Consider the following 24,416-nt stretch of genomic DNA (forward strand, 5'->3'; position numbering starts at 1 on the left):
GTAGCTGCTACAAAACAATGGGTCATTCAGAGACAGAAATATAGCATATGCGAATCTAGTGACACATTTTGTCACCACATAAAATCTCGGCTTCACTCCAGGAGTGAGGCATTCACTAGCAGGGGAAAATATTCCCTTGTTATCTCATCCTTAAAATGGTAGTGGTGATATATCTGAGAAGGACATATGGCCCCTTTTATCAGTTGATAAAAAAAAAATCTTAAAAAAATCTTAACATCAGTCAGCAGAAGTGGAAAGGAAAGGAAAAAAGACCAGCATAAAAAAGTCCATATAGAATATTTCTGTTTGATCTGAGCAGCAATTGAGATGAGATAACCAAACGCATAAAATCCAGAGTGGTGCAGAACTAATCAATGAACTTGAGGACAGTGAGAAGCTTTTACAAGCGTCCAGCTGAAATATTAAAAAATCTGTATTTGGAAAGTGAACACGTTTAAGATTCAAAAATGACTGCAAGAGAACTTGCATTGTGTACCGTTTTCTGTATATTGACCATCAGGAACTGCCCTGCTAACTAGCATTGCGATGACACTGATATGAACAGATACTACAGCATGAGTGTGCCTAAATGCTGCAAAAAGGTTTTTGTTGCTGGAATACAAAATAGGAATCAAAGATTAGGACAACACTGTTTGAGCATCTAAAGAAGCCATAGTTTGATTTACCCAGACAATACTTCAAAAAGAAAGCCAACACCTGAATTTGATGAGAGATGAATTTAACTATTCCTGGAGATAATGGGAGAAGAAGAGAAAGGAAGAAAATTTCAAAGAAAATCATTTTCAACTCCAACACAATAAACATAACAACATCTCAACAAAGTCCGCTCATTCCGATGCAAGGAAGCTTGCAAGGTCAAGGTTTCTTACTGCTAGCAGGAGTTGTCACAGAGCGAGGTTTAGGTAGGAAGCAAAGCATGCCAGTTCAACAGCTGCATCTTACTGACTTAAAGCAAGATCCTATTGCCAGTTGATTAATAAAAGACAACCAGCTCTGAACGATCCACAAAGTAAGCTTTTCAACACGTGACCTGTTAACTTGGCTCTGTTCAAGAGGAGACTGAAATTTGTACCATCTAAGCTGACATAACTAGAGAAGCCTGAATCAGAAATCACTGAAAAAAAATATTATAAAAAGCTATATTACCCTTTCTGGCATCAGTAACTTGAATATTTCATATTATCTCCACCCACTCTCGGTTTAAGAATGAACTGGAGAAGCAGCAGCATGCATAATTCTCACAAACATGCATTTGTTATGTGGTATTCACATCTGACATAAGAAAGATTTCTTTGTGTCTGCATATCTATATGGATCTGCAGTTACGTTCTCCAATCCAGTTTCATTTTCATTTACAGCATTAGAGCTCAGAAATAAAGACAACACTCTGACCTTGTTAACAGGCTGCGACAGCTTGAAGAAGGCTTACTTTGTTCAGTTACATTCCCAAACTGCACAGTTCAAACAGAGCAGTCCAGACTTACCTGCAAGAAAACAGAATACAAATGTTTAAGTTTGAAACTTAGCAAAAATCTGTCACTAAGAAGTGAAAATATATAATGGATCCCTGAAAAATGTCACAGTCATTACAGCTGAAATAACTTTTTGCAGTATGATGAATTATTTGACTACTTTTTTCCTCGCCTTTAGATCATTAAGATAGCTTTTCCTTGATAATTTCTTGATAATCCTGATAATTTAATTATAAAAAGTTGCACTGTCAAAGCGTAAAATATAAAATGTTAACTTTCTTTTGATTATAGAGTACTGTTTTGTCTCTTAATAGTCTTGCTCCCTTCCTCAGCTTCCCTTCCCTGCTGCTTCACTATGCAACACAGCACTCCAGCACTGCTTAAAACAACGTGACTGGGACAAGCAGATTGGGAAAGATTTTTTTTGTGCACTATTAATCAAACTGTTACACAGAAGAAAGGTAATGAGCCCCCAGCCACATGGCCAACTTCTGTTCCTACAGTGGAAGCAAGTGTTTGGACCTCAAACCATGCAGCGGAGTCAGCTGAGCTTCTACAGCAATACTAGTGTATCTGTCTCCCGACAGTTTTCTTTTCAGGGGACTTGGATAGAAAATGCCTGAGGGAAGTATTTTCTCCTGTCACATCCATTAACGGTGAGCAGGGACGCTGCCCCACTGTGGGCAGTGGGAGGTGACAGGGGCTGCCACGCAGGGGACAGCAATCCTGTCACCGAAACGGGAAGGGGCAGGTAGTCCGAGGAGTGCTCCTCGGCCGCAGACTCAGATAGAGGTCCTGAAACAAAATGCCTTCAGGCTCGGCACTCTGCCCCTGAGATTTTATTACGGCCCCACACACCTGGTGCTCGGTACGTGGGAAAGCAGCAGTGACACTGCTTGCCAGGTACGCGATGCTGTGCACCCCGAGGACATTTTCACTCCTCGCTGCTTTTTTGTTTTCACTGCTTTAGCCGAGTGTGGAAAATGTGCCATCATCTGTCATAAGGGAGGTGGTGAGAAGGAAGATCTGCTGCTACAGCTGCTTTCCTCAGGAGCAAAACCACAGCTTTCTGGGATAACTGCTTGCAGGAACCCGGAGAAGAGACCCAGTGAACCCCAGGGACAGAGAAGCGCATCCTCCACTGCACAGGGTATGTCGGGCTGCTCCATCGCGTAGCTTATTGCAAATAGCAAACTCCTGCTGAGCTGTGAGAGGAGGAGCAAGGCAAACTCCGGGAATCTTAAAGTTAAGGGACATTTCTGTGCTGTGCTATAGCCAGCAACGCATTTCAAAAGAGTTGGTCTAAAGCCAAGTCAAAAGTTGGTGGCCTAAAGTGAAGCATCTCAGCTACTGCCTTTCCATGCTAGAATCGCAGTGCAAACGTGGGGACCTCCTCATTTGGCGTAACGCTGGGCTGCTGAAACAACTGCAGTAAGAATCTACTTTCTATTTTTCCTTTATTAACTTTGCACAGAGAGCCTCCCAAAACCGTGCCTAGCGAAATGATTTCTTATATAAGATTTTAAGGCAAAGAATCCAACCCTGATCTGAATTTATGAACAGTATGGCCAATCAGACCCACGCTGATATTTGGCTACGTGCTATTCTTCTATTGAGAAGAGATCAACTTAATGTAAGAGAAGCCCATAACATCTGACATGACTTCGTCCATCTTCATTAAACACTTTGTTTCACATTATTCTTTTGTGCACTTCTAGAGTATTTTTCCCTCATTAGACTCTTCAGGAATGACAAGATACATGGACTTGGCAGCTGACACTAAATAAGAGGTATTTGGTGATTTTGCTTTTAATACCAAAAGTAGGTATTATCTGCCATCTTCTGAAAAGGAGAATGTAAACACTATAAGCTCAAGAAGAATTTAATGGCACAACAAGTTTCTTCCCAAGTCCCTGCTGTGCATCTTCTCACCATTGTTTCACAGCCTGTGTGTGTGGCCCTATTCTGGTTGGCAGCTGCTACACAATTCACATTTCTGTTATTTCCATTTATATTTACACAGAAAGCAACATCTGCACAAGAATTCACGAAGTAAAGGATTTCTTGGGGAATGGGGCAAAAGCATAAGTATATGCAAATCATTCCAGCAAAAGAAGCTCAAGGAGGACGTTGTGGTTGGAAGGATTCTGAGAAACAGGGAGAAGCAAATAGGAAATGATGGTTTTATACCTTTCTGCTAGAGGCTCAAGAAATAAAAATAAGATGGAATAATATCAGGCTAAGCCTTCCACCTCCACTTGGTGATAACTCATTGTTTCTCCCATTACAAGAGTTGAAATCTTCACCTAGATACTATATATGTATATATAAATAATATGGACTGGAAAATACCTAACTTCATTCACCACTAAACAGAACCTGGTACAAGGAGGCTCTGCCAATGTTGTCTAGACAAACCCTGAGTAATAACCACAGCAGGTTATGTTTATTGAGACACGATACTCTTTTGACCAGATGGACATTTGATTATGAATATTATGGAAAAGGACATCTGCATCAGCTCATATTAAAAGTGAAATATATCTAGAGATAATTCAAAAAGCACTGGAAATGCTTCCCTAATGTAATGCAATAGCCTTGTGCAATTTAGGGCATTTAGCTCTATTCAAAGAGATATAGAAGGACTTTGGGTTAAAACACAGCTTACTGATAGACTCTAAGAAAGATGTAATGCTGATAATAGAGATTTTGGAAAATTAAAATCATGAATTTCCATATTATCTGAAAAAAAAATAATTATATGCTATCAGAAGTGTCTGAAATAATCCGTCCCTTAGAAGCTGCCAAATCCAGGCTATTCCAATGCAAACACCACACCCTACAGCCCAGTACCGCCATGTGCTTGGGGTCGCAGTGTCCGCGGGGACCCAACAGAAATGGCCAACCTCTCGCAGCCACCTAAGGCCCGCGGCGTGCGGAGCCCTGCCTGCTGGCTGGCCTAGCAGGGACTTGCCACTGATGCGACCCAGACCAAGAAGTCCCTGGAAGGAAAATCCAAGACAGGACTAAAAGGGATCTTACCCCCACCTGGTGGCTTTGTCATAACTGTCAAGAAACAACAGCAGAGCCAGCAGTCAGCCTTAGTCTGCAAACAGCGTTTTCTCCAAGCTGGATTTCAGTGTTAGCAGAAGGGAAATGCACTATTTATCAAACCCTGGCAATTCGTTGCAGGCCCAGTGCAAGCACCCTCAGATTCCTGGGGTCCAAACTTAATGAAGGACTTTTCAGTCTGTTAAACAGACGAGCACCGCCGCAGCTTTCCTTGCTGCACGGGCACCTCTCCGGCACTGCTGCAGCACCCACCGCCCGCCCTGTTCCTCGGCTGGGAGCCGGTTTAATGCGGGGAGATGGTAGGATACTGCTGCCCTCTGCTGTCCTGTGCCACACGAACAGGAACCGGCCTGCATAGCCTGCCGCCCAGGAGTAAAAGTAACACATTGCACAAGAAAATAGAAAAAAAGGTGCTAATGATACAAATTTGGGTTTATCCCTCCAAGGAATTTTCCTGTCCTGGTGAATAAACGACTCCACTTTGTGCTGTACTGACTTTGCACATTAACGCCCAAAATTTCAAAAGGACTCTCAGGGCAATCTTACAATAACCTTACGTCACTGTATAAATAGGTTTTCATACTTGTGTGCAGTCCTTGAGAAATCTGGTCTTCCTACAGCAGTTTACATTTGCATCCAACCCTCAACACATGCACAAGAACAAATAAGCCTCAGCGCATGATGGCGAGCTTGCACAAGAATGAGAGGGGCTCCAGCACGCGTGCTGCTCCGTGCTGGCCGGAGCAGGAGTAGAGGCAGCCCCAGCAGGAGCAGAGGGGGACATTCACTGCCAGCACCCTGCCAAGCCCCTCGACAGGGCGCTCTGCCCCTGCACAGGCACAGCCAGCTACAGGTAGGAGTCGGAGGAAGGAATGCAGAAGCAGGAGCCACGGAAGCAGCAGGTAGGGCCTGTTTTATTTCTTTTTATTTCCCCATCCCTCAGGCAAAGCAACCCCAGATAATGGCAGGCAAAGGGTACACGGCAGAGAGCTCAGCCCCAGAGAAGCTCTGGGTGCCACCAAGCTGGAGCAGCCAAGGCTGGCTGGCCTGCAGCCCAGGGAGATGCTGGCTCCAGCCAAGAGCATCCTCTACGGCTTGTTTCACGCCACAACCTTGCCAGGCTCAATGTCAAAGCATTTATAACTTTCATTCAAACAAAGTCAATGCATGTTAAAACATGCAAATATGGTCATAAGCATTCCATCTTATTTGCATTATTGAATTTCTGCCCTTAAAAGTAACGACTGGCAACGGGGTGCTGGGAGGCGATAAGAACATCACAGTGCCTGTCCCAGCCCTGGATCACCTCCTGGGCCACGCTCGTCCCTGTCCCTGCCCCTGGCAGGGATTTCAGCCAGATGCAGCCTCCTCCAGTGAGGACTGAAGGACAATGGCCACGGAGAAGAAAGGACTGCGGTAAAAGATTAGAAGGGAACAGGGGAGTGTGCAATGAAATGTAGTAAGTGTTGGTTTGATGTGGCTGTATTCTAGATCAGGCTGCGAGGAGGTGAAAGGATATAGGAAGAAGATATGAAGTGCAGAATGCACAGAGAGAAGTGCCAAGGGGCCCTTTGTGCCAGCAGCTGGCAGCACTCGCAAGGTCCTTTACAGCTTTTGCTCCTTGTCCTCTTTTGTCTAGCACAGCACTGGAGCGACATCCAAGTCAGGACCATTAAAAACATTCACTGGTCTCTTACTAGGGAATATCCTAAATGCCATTTTTCTTTCTATATGGCAAAGCAGAAGATTATGTGAGGTAAGAACAAGACAAAGTGTTTAAGGACCACTCTTACCTGCAGACCAATTGCTGCAGAAGGAACAGACACTGAACCTGAAGTCGAAGTACGGTAGTGTGTTGCCTTCTGGCTGGGACCAGCTACAGCAGGTGACTTATCTTACCTTCTCACATAGCATGACGCATACACGCAGAGTCAGCAGCGACTCTGATAACTGTCAAAAATGATGGGCTCTGCATTGCTTAATACTGTCTCTTTGTAAAATTTCACCCGTAACACTCCAGCCTTCTTTCTGGTTTTGCATCCATGTTTAGAAGAGCAATGCAAAAAGCAGCACTTCCTCAGGCGCACACCTCCCTGGCACAGAGGAGCCGTCTTCAAGTCACCGCGCAATGGGTCATTCTGACAGCGGCTCTGGGGTGCACACACACTGCAATTCACACTTCTTAGGAGGAAAGCAAGAAAAGCAAAACCTCCTCGTTATTGGAAAGTTTGCTGTATAGACTGCTAAGACATATTCTTCAAGGTACAAAGAAAGGTTTCTTCCATAGCATAATCACTGTGCAGGTGCTTCTTAACAGCTTCTCTCCATTTATGACCAAACGAACAATCTCATGGAGGAGATCACGACCCTGAAGCTAGAGCAGCTTTGCATTATAGGGTTGCTTTATGAAAAAAAACCTGTAGCAATATAACATACCTTTCAGAGTAAATTACCAAACTTTGGCAGTGGCATAGGCAGGCACCAGATCTCCAGACAAAGGAACAAGAAATAGTCAACCTGCAGTAAACACAGTAACTATTTGGCCAGTGCTTCCTATTCCCACTTTCATTTTCTTTGCATTTCCCAAGAAAACTTGTTATCCTGTGACTTATTCCTTTCACTCTTACATCTGCTAAGGATGTAAAGCTGTTACCTTAGATTTAGACAAACATGGTGAAGTGATATTTTAGTACCCTGTATGTGTAAATGCAAACCATGTTCAGCCACTGTGAGAAAGACTGAAGGCTGGGAATCAGCTGTTTTGGTAGGCGAGAAAGGAAGCAGACCCCAGCCCAACAGCCCATCCCAGGGGGCCAGGGGCTGACCCTTTTGACACAGCAGAGACACATGGAGCTACAGTCAGTCAGTCTCCTGCAGGTTCCCCCAAAATCCTCTCCCATGGCACTTTCTGCACCATCAGGTTAACAAGTCAGGGCCCCCAGGGCCCCTCTGCTGAGAGTAAGGCAGCAAGGATCACCCCCAGCAAACCCCAGCTCTTATGCAGCACAGCAAAGCAGCTTCCTCCTTACCCGACTCCTTCGGAAGTATCACTCAAAACTTGTAGGAAATGAGTACAATTTTGTCCATTATGTCTGCCTTCTAACACAGCCAATGAACCAAACAGCCTCAGTTTTAAGAGCACTCTCAGGGCTTGCAGGAATGGAGAAAAGGTACAGATGGTGTCACGAAAACATAGTTTATCTTAACGTTGCTGATAGTCCACTGCATCGAAGATGAACTGTCATAGTGCAAATGCTATAGGATGGATTATATTCCACGTGGTTAATCCCATTTATTAAAGCGTTCAGGCATGTGGGTATTCCCAGCTCTATTCAGATCACTCAAGGATATACTTAGCTCTCTGGTCGATGAGACCTAAGCACGTGTCTAATTACCAATGCGAGAAAGGTCTGAAGATACTGCAGTGATGGATATGGCACAAAATCCTAAGTGAAAGCAAAATCTTCTGAAAAGTGAGTGGCTAAGTTGAACGAGCTACACCCCTTGTAGCTGCTAGGTCAGAACGTTTTGCAGGCTACTGACCTGTAACCTAACACATTTCAAACAAAGCCATACAGCTCCTAGTTTTATGGCATGAAAGGCTCTCCTTGGTATTGCTTTCGTTCAACTAGCTCAACGCACAGGCCAAGTGTTTTCATTATCAGCCAATAATTTACAACCAGTACAGAAACGAGTAATTGAAGACTGCAGTCCCTGGCAATCTCTAGGGAAACTCCTCATTATTGTGCTGAGACAGTGGACAGGGGCGAAGGAGGAGGAACTAGACCGAAGGAGGTTCCCTATATGCCTCATGAAATCCATATAGCTGAACCGTGCTTGCAACACCACTTTTGTATAAACACCTAGAGATTACAGTATGAAACTCTCTACAAAAGCACAAAGATGCGTTTGGGGAGCTCCAGAGATAAGCCCCTCAAGTTTTTGGCTGCACCAAAGAGTAGATGGAGAAAGGCCAAAGCTCAAACACACGCTTTTCTGTTACTCTAGTCCTTCCCTCACAACATATGGTAACAGCTGCTTTTACAGAAGACCCAAACAACGTGACTTTCTGTTGGAGATGTAAGAAAAAGAGCTGAAAGTAAATTTCAGCTAACCATTCCCAAACATATTTTTGCCAACAGGCAGCTGAGGGGACACAGGACACCAGCCACAGAGACTAGGGATGTAAACTTGTTACCTGATGTTTTTTTGGGTTGTTACTAAAAACATCTCTCAGATTAGGAACATTAAAAAAAATAACAAACAGAACTGTTTCCCTTACCCAGGTACCAAGTGCGGCACAACCCACAGTGATGTTTGTGCTGCCGAGAGACTGAGCAATCCTCCTCGGAGTACATTGCTCCCTGGGTTTGTGTAGGACTGGTAAAAAAAAAAAAAAAGGCTTCATAAGCAGCTGGAGATTTCTTACGATGATTTTTTCATTTCCTGTGTTATCACAGGCAATTGGCATAGCAGCCGATAATCTTAACAGGCTGAGAGAAACATTTTTATAAAAAGACTCACGGGAACTAACTTATCTCCAGTGAATTCATTTCCACTTCCAGTTTTCTATAATCTCAAAGGCCATCTTCATTTCACACTCCTGTGTGGCTCAGACGATATGAAAAGTGTTCTGTCACAATAGCATCAAAATGAGAAAAAGTATTAAATCTCCTCTGCGGTACAGAGCTGCTTAAAGTTCAGGAGTTTGGAGTAAATGTGAAGTTCCTGGGGTTTTCTTTTCAAGTTACAGTGCACCAGCTAAATCATTCCCCAGTTTCTAATGTTTTATTACAACCACATTTAGAATAGAACAGAACAGAACAGAACGGTTCAGTTGGAAGGGACCTTCAAAGATCATCTAATCCAACTGCCTGACCTCTTCAGGGCCAACCAAAAATTAAAGCACAGTATTGGGGGCATTATGCAAATGCCTCGTGAACACCGATGGGCATGGGGCATCAGCCACCTCCCTAGGAAGCCTGTTCCAGTGTTTGACCACCCTCATGGCAAAGAAACATTTCCTACTGTCCAGTCTGAACCCCTCCAGTGCACCTTTGTGCCATTCCTACATGTCCTAATGTAATGGGTTTTCGTGGTAAGGGTGTGGTAGCAGGGTGCTGCAGGGGTGGCCTCTGTGAGCAGAGCCCAGCAGCTGCCCCACGTCACAGAGGACCTGCTGCTGGCCAGAGCCAAGCCAGTAAGCGATGCTGGTTGGCATCACTGGGAGTATATTTAAGAAAGGGGAAAAAAAAAAAAACACAACATGCGTGCAACAGCAGCTGGGAGAGTGAGGGGTGAGAACCAGCCCTGCAGCCACCATGGTCAGTGCAGCAGGAGGGCAGGAGGTGCTCCAGGCACGCAGCACAAGTTCCCGTGCGGCCCGTGGAGAGGCCCCTGGTGGAGCAGGCTGTCCACCTGCAGCCCACGGGTCCCACACGGAGCAGATCTCCACGCTGCAGCCCGTGGAGGAGCCCCCGGTGGAGCAGGTGGATGTGGCCTGGAGGAGGCTGCAGCCCATGGAGAGCCCCCGCAGGAGCAGGCCCCGGGCCGGAGCTGCAGCCCGTGGAGAGGAGCCCACGCAGGAGCAGGGGGCCTGGGGGGAGCTGCGGCCCGTGGGGGACCCGTGCTGGAGCAGTTTGCTCCTGGGGGATGGACCCCATGGTATGGAGCCGTGTGGGAGCAGTGTCAGAGTGCCCAACCTTCTCACGTGCCCTGCCCTTCAAACTGCCCTGTCCCTGTTTGACAATGAAGAGCTGACAGAGGTGGATCCTGCACATGATGATGAAGAGCCCAGGGAAGCAGATCCTCCAGAGGATGATGACAAGGTGATGGAGGTGGATCCTCCAGAGGATCATCAAGAGCACAAGAAGTGGATTGTCCAGAGGAAGACCAAGAGTCCCTGAAGGTGGATCCTATAGATGATGACTTTGAGCCCAGGGAGGTGGATTCTCCAGATGACAACAAAGAGCCCAGGGAGGCAGACTCCCCAGAAAATGGCTATGTGGAGACTATGGAGGTGGACACTCTTGTGAATGGTACCGAACTTGTGGTTGGGGACAATCTGAATATGATGTCAAGGCAGAGGTGGCCCCTCCTATAAAGGGTGGTGTGGAGGTCACCAAGGTGGTTCCTCTGGAAAATGATAGCACTGGGGGTGTAGAGGTGGCCCCTCCAGATGATGGAGTCAAAGGCACCTATCCTTGTGACCTATCCTGATGTCAGCAGGAGCCAAGGCAGCCCCTCTGGATGACAGTGTTAAGGCTGCAAAAATGGCCCCTCCAGACAATGGCATCAAGGCCGTGGAAGTGGATAATCTTGAACATGATGTTGCAGCCATGGTTGTGGACAATCAGGAAAGTGATAGTGAGGTCACTGAGGTTGTCCCTTTGGAAAATGACAAAGTGGAGGTCACCAAGGTGGCCCCTCTGGAAAATGAAGGCATGGAGGCCACTGAGTTGGCTCCTCCAGCTGATGGCTCTGAGCTTGCTGAGAGGGAGCAGAGAAAACAGCCATCCCACAGCATGGAGTGTGGAGGTGTGAGTGCAGCCAGCCAGAGCAGGTCTCTTAGCCATAACTAGACTTTCAAGTCTACAGTTGACTACAGTTGCTTCAGCCTTTCTTCCCTGACCTTCTTCCTCCTTTCCCTCCACTTGACCCCATCTCATGCTCTGGTTTTATCATTGTGCCACGTTGCCCGTAGTCTACCCTATTTCTGAGACACTGGAGCCTGAGAAGATTTGTATCTGACACGTCATGGAAAACAACCACTGTACAATTTGGATGGGTAAGAACAGAAGCAGCCTGTGTATTCTGCAGCTATAGGGAAGAACACGCAACAGCACAGTAGGAAATCCTGTCCCTTATTTTCAGCTACAAAAAGTCAGTGAGGTCTTTTATACAGTTAATACATGGTTGGGGGTAAAGTGTAAGAAATTAGACTGCAGGTACGACAGGCAGTATGCCTATTACATGTACTACTTGCTTACTATGTATCCTTTTTGCCTACGAGCAAACTTAATAACTGCATACCTTACAAAAGACAGGATTCCAGATCTTGAGATGAGATCCTTGCTCCTGAGAGGCACCAGCCCTCCAGAAGCATCAGTGCTCAAGCCCATTCCCCCGCTGGCAGAAGCTTGGCAGAGACGAGCATTGGCCGTTTCCACATAAGCAAGTCATGGCTCCTACATCTTATTATACTCTTCAATCTTTATGGTATGTTGTATGATGAAGCACTTACTATACGTGATAAACCATTTATAAATGGGGAAAGGGTAGCATTTTTGTGCACTTCTACGCATCCCAGCTTTGTTAGCTTGTTTTTCAGTTAAGAACCTACTGTGTTAAAAAGACCACAACTAACCCTTTGCTCCCTTAGGGAGGGAGACACATCCACACAGCACCAAGCACACAGAGTACTCAAACTTGCTGATGTTGGTAGCTGAGATGACAGAACCATTGTGTACAAGGAACGGCTCTTTGGTTGACGCTTGAGCTGATTCAGGCAGGTGGTTATCAGAAGACATCACTCCACCGAAAGATCAATAACCTCGTCAGAAGGAGAGTACAGACATAGACTTGTGCAGCAGAACCCAAGGACATAAATAAAATGAAGACAAAGTTATTTTGCAATATTGAACTTACAAGTTCAGCTTCATTTGATCGCTGGGCAGTATCACCAGGGTTATGCGTTACAGAAGAAGCAGCCATCCCTACAGATGAGGTGATGGCTGTTGATATACAACAGCATCAGCCCATGGGTACATGGGCACCAGCTCTATGGGCGAGTACCAGGCTGATACAGACAACAAGAGGCAGCTGGCTAGCTAAATTAGCAAAGCAGCTGGTCCTGAGCACTTTCATTTAACTTATGTACATAAATTAAGAGCCAAAGATTCTCTTCCTCTCCACTCTATTCTGAATTACATTTCACAGCAAGAATGAAACATGGTTTTACAAGTGACAAAGCGCACAATACAAGGGGAGTAATTTGGATATCCTACCAGCATATTACAGCAGTCCACCCACAAAGCTGACTCTGGAGGGAAGGGACTTGCTACTCCCACTGTCATGAAAACATGAAATTCAAGTTCTTCTCTGCCCTGCAGGGATGGGGCCAGCATTGCTTTACGTTTTCCAAACCCACTCAAAATATCCAACACTAAAAAACTCACAGAAAAATAAAAGACATAAAAACACATACATGTTTAATAGCTTGGGGGCAATCTCATCTGTTTCTGATTGGTACTGTATTCAGCCGCTAATTCCAAGTTAAAAATAAAAATAAAGATGTGCCAATGGTTTCAATTTTGAAATGATGTTGAAGGACAAACTGGCTCACATTTATCTTATTTTAATTCTCTCCCCAAAAGTAGTGACTCCCCTACCCTGGCCTTTGTGAAATTTTGGTCAAACCAAAATCTGATTTATTGATGGTTTGCTTTGGCTAGTAGAATTTGAATCTGTGATATCTCCTACCACAATATCACCTCTACAAAGCTGGTATTTTAACAGCAATCTGCCTCTTAGTATTTGTCCAAAGACCAGTGCATGCACGCTGAAAGTCCATTAACAGCATTTCACAGAATTACAAAATGGCTAAGGTTGGAAGGAACCGCTGGAGGTCATGGTGCAAGTCCCCAGCTCAAGCAGGGATACCTTGCCCAGAACTGTGTCCATATGGCTTTTGAATCCTTGCCCTACTTTAGGAAAAAGCCACGTGCTAGGTGTTTCACAGACAGAGCTCTCATCTTGTGTACAAGAGCCCTGATTTTTCTGGCGTCTGCACTCTATTACATTGTGAGTTCATTTTTCATAAAGCAGGTATTGCATCTATTGCTGCTGCTTTTTGTTTGGATTTTTTTTTTTTTTTTATCCTCAATACGGGTCACTGAATACACAGGTCACAAGTTACTGTCAACAGGAAAGCCTGCTGCCTTCACATTAATTTGAAAATCATCCTCCAAGCAAGAGGACGGAAACAAAATCTCAACGTAGTGAAACGAGATGTCTTTCACTAGTGCCCAACTTGCATTTTCCCAATGTAATTGAAGTAAATCACAGCCAACTTTAACCATTTTTTTTTCTCCAGAGAGCCCCTGGGAAGTCTAGTGTCTAATGGACCTGGATGCCTACCTGCTGCATGACCAAAGAGGGCTGGTCACCAAGTGTATCTAGCCCACTGGCCCTCTCCTTGTCCATCTCAGAAAAATAAACTCAATGGAGAGAAATAATAGAAAAAACCTACCACTAGAATAGGTCCTGTGGCTTCTGACAGAGATGCTGGGACACTGCTGCTCTTCAGGTTAGCATCAGAGTGTTCTTAACGCCAATAAAGCTGTCCTGTGCAAACTAGGGCAACAGTCCCATCTTAACCAGGGTGGTAGGAAGAAGAGAGCTTGGCTCCCTTCCTTATCCAGTGTGACAGCTGGCAGGAGATACCCTGCCTCTCTTGCTCCTTGTCCCACAGCATGTTCAACCATGTCATGAGGTGTTCTTACAGAAGCACAAACTCCCAGAGCCTGATAGCTATTATTTGGGTGCTGATTTCTGTAAAGCGTAACTATAAATTATCTCAGGCTCTCCTTGGATTTCACCTCCAGGCGAATCAATTTTCTTCTCCAGAGAAGGAGATGTTTACACAGCTCTTGGTCAGTGATCAGCAGCTTTCACTCAAGAATCCAGCCACTTGCAAGGGTTGCGTCAGATGCTCTCTTCTGCAATGACAACACTGGGGAGTACCCCAATGACTCCCTTCTTCTCAGCAACGTTGGAAGTGCTCCTGCTCTATCAGAGGCTGGAAACAGCCCATGCTGCAAGGAAGATCACTGCATGTGATTAAAGGAGAAGGAGTGACCACGGACTGGCAAAACGGATGCCTCTTTGGCACATGTAGGGGCAAGAAATAAACCCCTGTTACCTGAGCTACATTTCCCCCCAAGGACTGGCTGTATACAGACACAGGCACTTCACCTCTGCAGAGCTGTTTAAAGAAAAAGGACACCCTGCTCAGATAATTCCTTTCCTTTCCAAGAAAAAGGTTACTAGTAGACCAAAAGCATATTTTTCTTTATGTACAGAATGCATGATCTTGGTCTCCTGAATTGAATCATAGGCTACTAAGTGCTCTTGGCGTTCCCGTCTGTGGGTATAGCGCCAAGCATCAATGACAGTGGTCTGTACCAACAAAGATGGGGAGCTGGACTGGCAGCATTACTCACCGTGGAAAAAACAGCACTGTCAGACACGTCATCTCTGCCCCATTTTGAAGAACAGCTCTGAACTCCTGGTCGTTACTTCTCAGTGGGAGGTATTTTTTAAATGCAAATAACTGAAATAGGATTTATATAAAATAGAAGCACAGGGATTTGCATGTTGAATACCTTTGAAACAAGAAGAGCTAAATATAGGGATCTGGATACAGCATTCAAACTTAAAATCCTATTTCAGTTGCTAAGCATAGAGTGATATTCCTCCATAGGGTTAAGATAGTCTAAGCAACACTGTTGATTTGATATCACGCATTAAGAAGAGCTGTCACTTCATATTAAGGATGAGGTAGTCAAAAACACTGAATTATTTTAACTGCAGTCCCTCTAAATTATTCTGCAAGGTCAGTGGGAGCAGAGATACACCTACACTGATCCAAGATCAATATTTGCATGGCAAGAAAAGAATCTGTGAGAACAGAGGGAAAAAGAAAGCACAAAAAACCAACATGACCCATTTTTGTAGGGTTAGAAATATATTTGGCTAAAGCAAATTAAGGAGAATCGTTCCCAGAGGCAGTCTAAGATGAAGCTAAATGCTAGCAATGCCCACTTTGGGCAGACTACTGCACCGAAGCACATACAGAAACACCTTCAAATCCAAGGCTTCCAGCCACAATCTTCTGCCACAAAGCGCCCTGGCTGCAGGAAGGTCCCTGAACATCTAAATGCCAGGAGGCTTCCCTAGCCAGACACCTTCCTCGGAGACTCTCACACTGAGAGCTCCTGAAGCAGCCCGTGTGGGCAGGTGGGCACCCATCCTGCTGCCCTCTGGGTACCTGGCAGCAATGTGCCACTGCGCTGGGCTCAGCTACCTTACAAACAAAAAATAAGCATATAGACCATACAGAATATGCACAATAAAGAAAAAAAAAAGGCATTCTTGAAGAATGTCCAGCCTTCCTGGCCTCCTTTACCCTTTGGAACTGCCTCCCGAAGGATCCCATCAAGCAGTCCCTAACTAGACCAAAATCAGCCCTACCCAAAGCAGCAGTTCTGCTGAGCACCCCCCTTGCTTCCCCAAGGATCGAGAACTTTATCATCTCGAGACGGCTGTGGCCAAGGCAGCCTCCAAGCACCATGTCACCCACAGGGCTTTCCCTGTTAACAAACAGCAGGGCAGTGGGGTGCCTTCCCTAGCCAGTTAACGTGCATTTCTCTGCAGAAAGCCTTTTCATACACTGGATTTATACTTTGCATCAACATGTAAATTGAAACCATAGCTGGCTTTTAATATATGCAGCTCCTCGCGAGCTCTTGATTGAGATCAGACAATGGCAATCAAGCACGCCAAGAGGGAACGGATTGGAGCTGACCTGTCTGGGTCCTTCCATACCATTTAAATGTGAATGCAAAACACAGCCTAATCAGCAAACATTTTCCCAATTCAAACTGTTCTGAAGGTCTGCTTTAGGAGGCATTCTCTGACCTGTTAATCTGGCAGAGCTGATGCTCATTTGTGACTATATTTCAAGCAGGCATTGATCTGTTGGGATGGATAAAACCTCCCTATTACAGTTGATGCCAAAGGGAAATACCTATCCGACCACACGGGATGAATTACACACGGCATCTCCCAAAGCGCTCCGTGTAGTTAAGGGCAAGCCTGTGATCAACCTTTGGGAGCTGCCTCACGGAGAGCCAGGCTTGAATGGGGAGTGCAGAAAATTAATTCTGCAATGCCGTGGATGGTACTACAACCTACATGCATTTTTGAACTAAATTAATTTCTGCTGTAACTGACCTGCAGCTGAGGAATGCTGCTTACTGGGCTGGGAATAGCTTGTTTGTTGGATCTATAAAATATTGTTACTTAAACAGCCCAATGAGCTCCTCTGACACCAGCTCTTTCTCCCCTGAAGGGTTCTCTCGCTAACTGGAGTTATTGATCCTGTTGGCTTTAGACAGGAAATCATCACTGCATTAGCAACCACCAAAAAGGTCTTCAGTCCCTGGAGCCTGTTCCCTGACATGCCATTGATTTGACTTTTTAAAGCTAGGAATACTGTTAAACTCTTTTCTGATAAAAAGCGCAGTAATGTGCAATGTATTTTCATTTGACTTCTTGAAGTTTCCAAGTGCACGTGTGTATGACTTTTCAAACATATCTCACACAATTGGTGCTGAATTTGGCTGCAAAGCTGTGCTACTGTATTTAATAGGGAGGAAAACACAATCTGTGCAAAATTGTCACCTCCATCTCCAACCTACTGGGCCCGCAATCTTAAACCGGCTGCAACACACGGGATCATAGCAGTTCTTGGGCTGATGTTAGATTCCCATTACTCTGCTTCTTTTCTGAGACAGCTGACTTCAGCAGGCAGCTCTTCCAAATGGTCATAAGTAATCAGTAAAATCTGGAACTTCCCCCACTGCACTACATCAAATTTCAATATTTGCCACATAAATACAGAATAATGACTCTTGAAGTTGTACTGTGGTGTTTCTACATTCACATGTTATTTTGAGCCTGGCTTTACTCACGTCCTACCAAATGCTGCAATGCTTCATTAGTACAAAAGGTCAGAGCTGTTGATGTCAGTGTAGCAGGGCACAAAGTCCAAGCATGTCTGTGGGAGCACACACATTACCTGTACAGCAGATCCATTCTGCTCAGATTTGATTTCGATGCTGCATGCAAAACCAGAAGAGAAAAAAAAGAGTCGTGCCCAGCTGCCTGCAGCATTAAGCCAGCTCTTAGCGTCCTCTGACGAGTGTCTCAAATCTAAAACAAGGGGATATTCGGCAGTTTGATCTTCTTGTGGGAAATAACATTTCAATTTTTTAAGCATGCCTTTGTAAAATGGTGATGTTATCTGTCCAAAGTGAATTTCCGAGGCAGCTCGGGCAAGGGGGAGAATCGAATTGCCTTTATTACTGGCAATCGGAGCTATGCTGAGACCAGGTTCCCAGGCCACTAATCAGGTGAAAGCAGTGGTTCTCATTCCAGCGAGATTACCAGGACAGTACCTGGGGGCAGAACATGGCAATGTTCTCAGCAAGGAGGAAGGGGATGAATATTACAGGCGTCCAGCTCTCAACCTGTCCCTCACACCACTGGCAAATTGTTGTTTTAATAGTGTGACTTCCAAGGACACCCCTGTGCTTCCGAACGCCCCAACGGCTGGTGCTGGTGACACAAGGCGCGCTCTGGGCACTGCCTGCTGGGTTTCAGGCAGTGACTCTCAGCGGCTGCAGTCCCTGTGCAACCCACCAGCATGCCGGGACTGTAGGACAAGAGAGGGCAACACTTCGCACCTGAAAGCAGGGGGCTTTCCAGCAGTGTCCCTGCCCGCCTTTAAGGCTGCACCTACCTTTCAGTGATTTTACTGAAGAGCTTTGCTCCAACTTGCTAGTACACAGCTCTGTGAATTGGTGACATGTACACTGAAAACATCCCACTTGAAAAATGTGTGATTGGGGCACTAATGAAGTGATCTCTTCAGCTGCAAGCTCATTTATGGAGAACATGAATCAATTAAAAGTGGCTTAGCTTCCACAAGAACATGCACGACCTCCATATTAATTTTAAATTTATAGAGCAATTTAAGAAATGTTATTTCCAATGACTGCCTTGGCAGGATACAGCAGCAATAGTAAACCACAGCAAGGGCTGAGAAGGTTCACAATCGATGCAGGTGCAGTGTGTCTGGCTGAAGCTCTCTCCTGTAGTACTGCTGTGGCCAGTACTGGCTACAGTCAGTATACCACAAAGACTAGCAATAACTATGATTTTTAAAGATCTGCTCTAGCAAAAATCTATCAATTTACTGAAATTCTCTGAATCAGCAATCTACACTCAGTTTTCCAATCTCTGCATTGGATGTAAGGAAGTAAGGGGAATTTTCTGAGCTTATTGCTGAAACTGAATTCCTGCAGAAAGAGTCCTGAGACATTACAGTAGCATTGTTATCATGTTCAAAAGCTGATACCTGAATATTCTTCCCAATTTGTTTTTAAACAGAAGCTTTTCCTATCTGTGGTACAATGAAACAAGTTGACTGTTAGCTGCATCTGCCCAGTATTTAAAATTGTGACCCCTCCACTGTGATGCTGCGCAGGAATCTCCAAGTGACACAGAGCAGAAGTGAAGTAAAAGCAATTTCTTCTTTTTAAAAAAGAAAGAATTATTATGGGATATTTTGTAGACAGCAATACAGTTTAATAAAAAAAGAAAAGAAAAGAAAAGAAAAATCTTGCTTTAATCTAAGTGATGTTATTTGGCACAAACCTGTTTCCCCCAATCAGCTGTTTTGACTGAGTCTGCTATAGTCTGCTTTTATTACTACTCTAGGTTCATTTTAGCATCTCAGTAAACAAACGTAAATTCAAGTGAACAATTAAAAAAATGAAGTGTTGTCATAATACGCCACCCCCACTAACAGACACCACAGTGATGTCAAAAATAAGCCAGACCTCAGGTTACTTCCAAGACTAAAAACCAGCCAGTGTAACTTCAGCTGTGCGTAACACCAGATAGCACTTTTCCTACCAAGCTTTTTCAATGCTTGCATTATTTTAAGTCTACTTATTAGTGAACAGTTCATTTCCTTAAGCGTTTAATTTATAGCCCTAATCATCAGGTTTAGCAAGGAAAGTCGAGACCCCATTAAACTCCCATCTCATGTTCCTCAGGTTTACATGGTAAACCTCAACAGCCACAATTTGTTTTCACCTCTTAATCAGATGATAAAAAATGATGAGTAAATGCTGCTTGTGCTGCACTGTGGAGCTATAAACTATGGGTGTGCTCAGCCGTGGCCTGCAGGAACACGAACGCGCACGTTTCTGCCTCTCAGGCTGTTTCACAGAATCGCCGTCTGGCTGAGGTGGGAAGGGGCCTCGGGCTCCATCCAGCCCCAGCCCCGCTCCGGCAGGGCCACCCTGAGCAGGGTGCCCGGCACCTCGTGTTTGAAGCTCCTGGGGTCTGAGGGGACCTCCTGTGCTCTGGGTCGTGCCCACTGCCCCTAGGCACACTGAGCAGAGCCCGGCTCCGTCCTCTTTGCACTTCCCTTACCACAGTGAGAAGCTTACAAAAGTGATGGCATCAAGCAACTTTCTTTGGGAGAAGGTTTTGGAACAGCTACCAAGGCCTTTGTGCTACACTTCGGTCCTTTCTCAGGCTTGTGTGGCATTAAAATCAGCAGCAGAGAGGCCTTGTTGCACAGGCTGGGCCTCAGGTGGTGTTCCAGAGCAGAGGAGGGCAGCTCACGGAGGGGTTTCGGTTCTTAAGGCTTTTCGAGCTGTTTGCCTGAATCCAGTGAGGAAGAGGGAGGGATGTTCATTTTCCTTCTGATCTTTTCTTTTTGCCCAAATCAAAGATGAAAACCTCTGCATGGAGTGGGGAGGAGCAGGGAAATGAAGCCAGCCGTCCTTTATCAGTGCTGCTGGCCTCAGGTTTATGGGGCAGACATCTCTTTCCTAAATGGAATAATGTTGCTTTCCTATGGAACTTTCCAGAGTTGCTTTTAGCTTCGTATAGGGTTCAAAGCACTGAAAGTTCAACAGTCATTACACAACAGAAATGGGCTTTGTCTTCAGCCAGCTTAGACCCCTCCTGTTCCAAGCCCTCACTAGACAGAACACAGCATACAAAGGACTTGTAAAGCTTTGGGCATCTCTTCAGAATGGCCTCATCAGTTTAACTTCTGGAAAGTCTGTGCAATAAACCAGCACTGGGAGCTGGATGATACCTGGGGATCCCCATGGATAAAGTCACCCAGAAGCATCAGAGTTAAAAACTTGCTTTTAAACAAGGTATTTTTTAACCTTGCCACTTGGTTAAACACTGTACAACTTGTGGCAAGGGCCTCTGTGGAAATGAGCATTTATTCCAAGCCCAGAAGTACGGTCACTATGAAAAATATCACTTCCACATGCAATTAAAAGACCTTTTTGCTCCTGTGTTATCTGGCACATTGGGTTACAACCACAAGGATGACTCACAGTTTATAATATTATATAAAACATTCCCTACATTATTTAAATGTCAAAATGAATCTGCATGGGGCCTATGAAATTCTTTGCATCACCCTCAGCCAAGTGGTTCTTGCACGCAGTGGTTTGAAGAGGAGCCCGTACAGCTGGAAAGCAACCCCATAACCCAGCAGCTGTGTTCTCAAATGCTGCTTTTAAAAATTAAAGAACCTGACAGTAAGTTGCTTCCTCTCTGCAGGCTCTTTAGACCTTCCTATGCAATTAAACGCAGAGTTCTATCCTGCGAGGAAAAATACAGATTGGTCTCAAAAATCCTATTGAGAGGCGACTGCCCCTGATTAAACTCTGCAGGGCTTTTAAAGGTTAGGACCTAACCTCGGCTCCTCGCAGCTCGCCAGCTTCGGCGGGTTTGCAGCAACATTAATCAGCACGAAATAATGAGGCTGTGAGAGGCGCCGTGTGATTTCTTTATTTCAGCTTAATTATAATTTAAAATTTTAATGTCAGGAATTCGACAAGTGTTTGAGCAAGAAGAATCATTGCCTTGACAGCAATTAAGGTCAGGCAGAGAAATGTGCTCAATCCCAAAGAAAAGCAATGAATTAGTCCTGTAACCACAATGCCATCCAAATCGTCCTGCGGGGTGCTGCTGACAGGGCTGGTTCAGAAAAAGTCCATCCCCTGGCTCCAGCCAGACTTAAACCCCACCACGGGGCTGATTTCAGCAAATGTTGTGCCTTTGGGAAAGGAGCAGGGACCCCCAAAGGGAACGCCCTGCTGGAACCCAAAGGCACATAGCCAGGTTGTGCTGCACGGAGGTGCCCCAGCAGCAGGTCCTGGCATCACTGCTGGCAAATGGTTTGCCTCAGAAGATCACCACAGCTTTTTTTCTTTTTAAGGGCAAATCATGCCTTAAGAACACGCTTTAGAGACACTGCAGAGGCTATAAACAGAGAAGTGATGACCCCCAGCAACAACCTGTGAAGTATCAAAAGAAAGAAACCAGCCACATGATGGCAAGTCTCCTTGCACAGCAGAAGAGGTTTCAGTTCCTCTGGCAGCACATCTGGCTTCCAGTTAACAGCACCTTTTTGAAACGAGTGTTTATAGGCAGGGTGGTAATAACATAGGCTGGAGGAGAGCAGTGTTACTCCCCGGTAGCACTACCTGGGCAGCTGCCACAGTGGACAGGCATTACTGTGGCTACTTCACCAGACTAATACATGGGATTTTTGAGTATGAGCCTTCTCACAGCCAGTTCTTTCAAGAATGAACAGGAAAAGTCTCTTAACTCAATTAGCTGTGACTATGTAAGCAGTTGCCTGCCATTTATACCGCTAACACAAGAAGAACAGCCTTTGCTTTGATGAAGATGAGGTTTGATGGTATGATGCCAAGCAAAGAGATGGTATGATGCTGGTATGATGCCAGGCAAGGAGAACGAAAAACAGCGGAAGCAACAGGACACCTGTCTGGCAGAAACTAGGAGCAGTCCTTCAACTCATTTCCCAAAGGCCAGCAGAACCACAAATAGCTCATTCCCTGTCTCAGTAAGAACCTGAACTTTCAGCACTGCTGCCAACATTACTGCGAGGCAAACCATCACCAAGTTTCAAACCATTTGACATATATCTTGTCCTTCCATAATTCATGCTTACAGTTATGTTAAGCAGCTAATCTGGGTGATTTGCACTGAATTCTACCAAGAAATGGCAGATTCACGGTGAACAACCCCGACCCCTCTTTTAACACTGCCAGAACACAGGGTGCTGTTCCATAAGGTGAACCAAAGCCCTGGGCTGCAAAGCTCAGGCACTGAGCAGAGAGATCGAGTCCTGGGTGCTCCAGCAGAGCCGGCTGTGCCCAGGCTGTGCCGGTCCTGCTGCCAGCATCGCCACCCGAGGAGCCACAGCGGGCACCTGGACCTCTCCTTCGGGCCAGACCTTCAGCCTAAGGGCTGTGCATCTGCTTCGGGCTGTAAGTGGCTGTGCGCGTTATGGATGTCGGGTTGAAAAGGCAGAATTGGACTGGAGTGAATGCTACAATGAGCCATTTCAGTGTCTCCTTGATCAAAGAATAGTTTAGGTTGGAAGGGGTCTCTGGAGCCGAAGTACTTAATGGAGGATTAATGTGCACGAGGTATTTGTTCTCCATACAGCACAACGCCCCCCAAGGCTTAACCTCAGTGTCCCAAGAACCGACGGTTTTGTTCTCTAAAGACGCACGTTTCCCTGGGAATCTCACACTCAAACCGGGCCCCAAGGCTCAGCCCAGACCACCAGAGCCTGCACCCTGGGTCCCGCTCGGCAGCAGCCTCCCTGCGTGTGCCATTCACAGCCCGAAGCAGGCGGCACAGCCGGGCACGGGGACTGCCGGGAGCCCCGCGGGAGCACTCACCGCGCGTTGCAGGACCGCTGTGGGTATGGCCCTGCCTCGGGAACAGCGTGGCCCAAGAGCTGCTATGTGTAAACTCTAGAGAAACATCTGGGAAGTTCATGCCTGTAGATGTGGCCGCACTGTTCGGGGCCCAAGAGGATCTGTTTTTAAAGGTGTTTCTTTCTGCCTTGCTCCTGAAACACGTCATTTTGATCACAATGCATTTTGCCATTCTGATTCTTTGTGCTTTAAACAGTCCCTCTGCCAGGTGAGAGTCTTCTGCTGTCCCTTGAGACACCTGCAATGTAAATAGCCAGCTCTGCACAGCTGGAGATGTGAAGTCTCACCGGCAGAACAGCGATGCTGTGCAGGGCTCTGTGTTTAAAACCCCAGTAGCCTCGATGATGAGAAGATGTTGTGCATCGGTACAGCAGCAGGTCCAACACCAGCCTAATGAGCCCAACGCACTGTGCCGAGCTCTCACAATTTGAGAATGCCTTCTGAAAGAGGATGGCACGATGGAAAAACCATCTGCTGTTTTGTGCGTTCTTCCCATTGTTTTACGTTCAACAACTACATGCAACCTCCTACTGCACAGCTTGGGGAGAACTGCAAAAAGTTTAGCAAATTGTCCTGAAGATTTCATTGAACTGATTTAAAAAGCATCACACACACAAAATAGCTCAGATGTTCTGACGATGTCACTGGAGAACATGTTTTAGATATAAAGCAATGAATTTGTTCTATTTTGCATGCCAAACTGACCCACGTTGTTGTTTCGATGGGACCAAACCGTCTTGCTTCTGCCCAGGGGGTGCAGAGGCCCTGCTGGTCTGGAAGGGTAAAATTTTGCCCCACGTCCTTGCAAACAGGAGCCCCAAGGCACGTGGAAAATCCCACAGAGCCAGCAGTGCTGTGACAGCCGTGCTTGCAGGTTTGGAAAGGTTTAGGAAGCACAGGGAAGGATTACTTACTATTATTAGCCTATGATCATAATCTAGTGTAAAAGAGCTGTCATTTTGCAACAAAAGTGGTTTAAATCACCATCAGCATTAATTCCAGCAGGCACACTTACTTCTCAAGGACACCATTGGCAACCCCGTTTACTCGCCCCAAACCCTTTGGATTTCAACCTTGCCCACCCTGAACTTCACTGAGCACCACCGTAGCACCACAGTGGCTCTGAACACATGGCAGCAGTACAAACTATTGAATATATGCCTGTGGTGAAGGCGTTGCTGGTCATCTTACTTGAAATTCTTTCAAC

At 45.7% G+C, this 24,416-nt stretch overlaps 1 protein-coding gene and 1 long non-coding RNA gene across 5 annotated transcripts in view; both read right to left on the bottom strand.

The window, feature by feature from the left end:
• Window positions 1-24,416, bottom strand: part of KCNIP1 (potassium voltage-gated channel interacting protein 1) — a 375,943-nt gene that overhangs the window by 128,464 nt on the left and 223,063 nt on the right. The window lies entirely within an intron of this gene.
• Window positions 12,538-14,877, bottom strand: LOC136786378 (uncharacterized). Its single transcript, XR_010824899.1, has 3 exons — window positions 14,789-14,877; window positions 14,488-14,550; window positions 12,538-14,380 (listed from the first exon to the last, which is right to left on the bottom strand). It is a non-coding gene; the product is annotated as an uncharacterized lncRNA (long non-coding RNA).

Source organism: Anser cygnoides, chromosome 14 (assembly GCF_040182565.1).
Source record: "Anser cygnoides isolate HZ-2024a breed goose chromosome 14, Taihu_goose_T2T_genome, whole genome shotgun sequence".
NCBI classification, from domain to species: domain Eukaryota; kingdom Metazoa; phylum Chordata; class Aves; order Anseriformes; family Anatidae; genus Anser; species Anser cygnoides.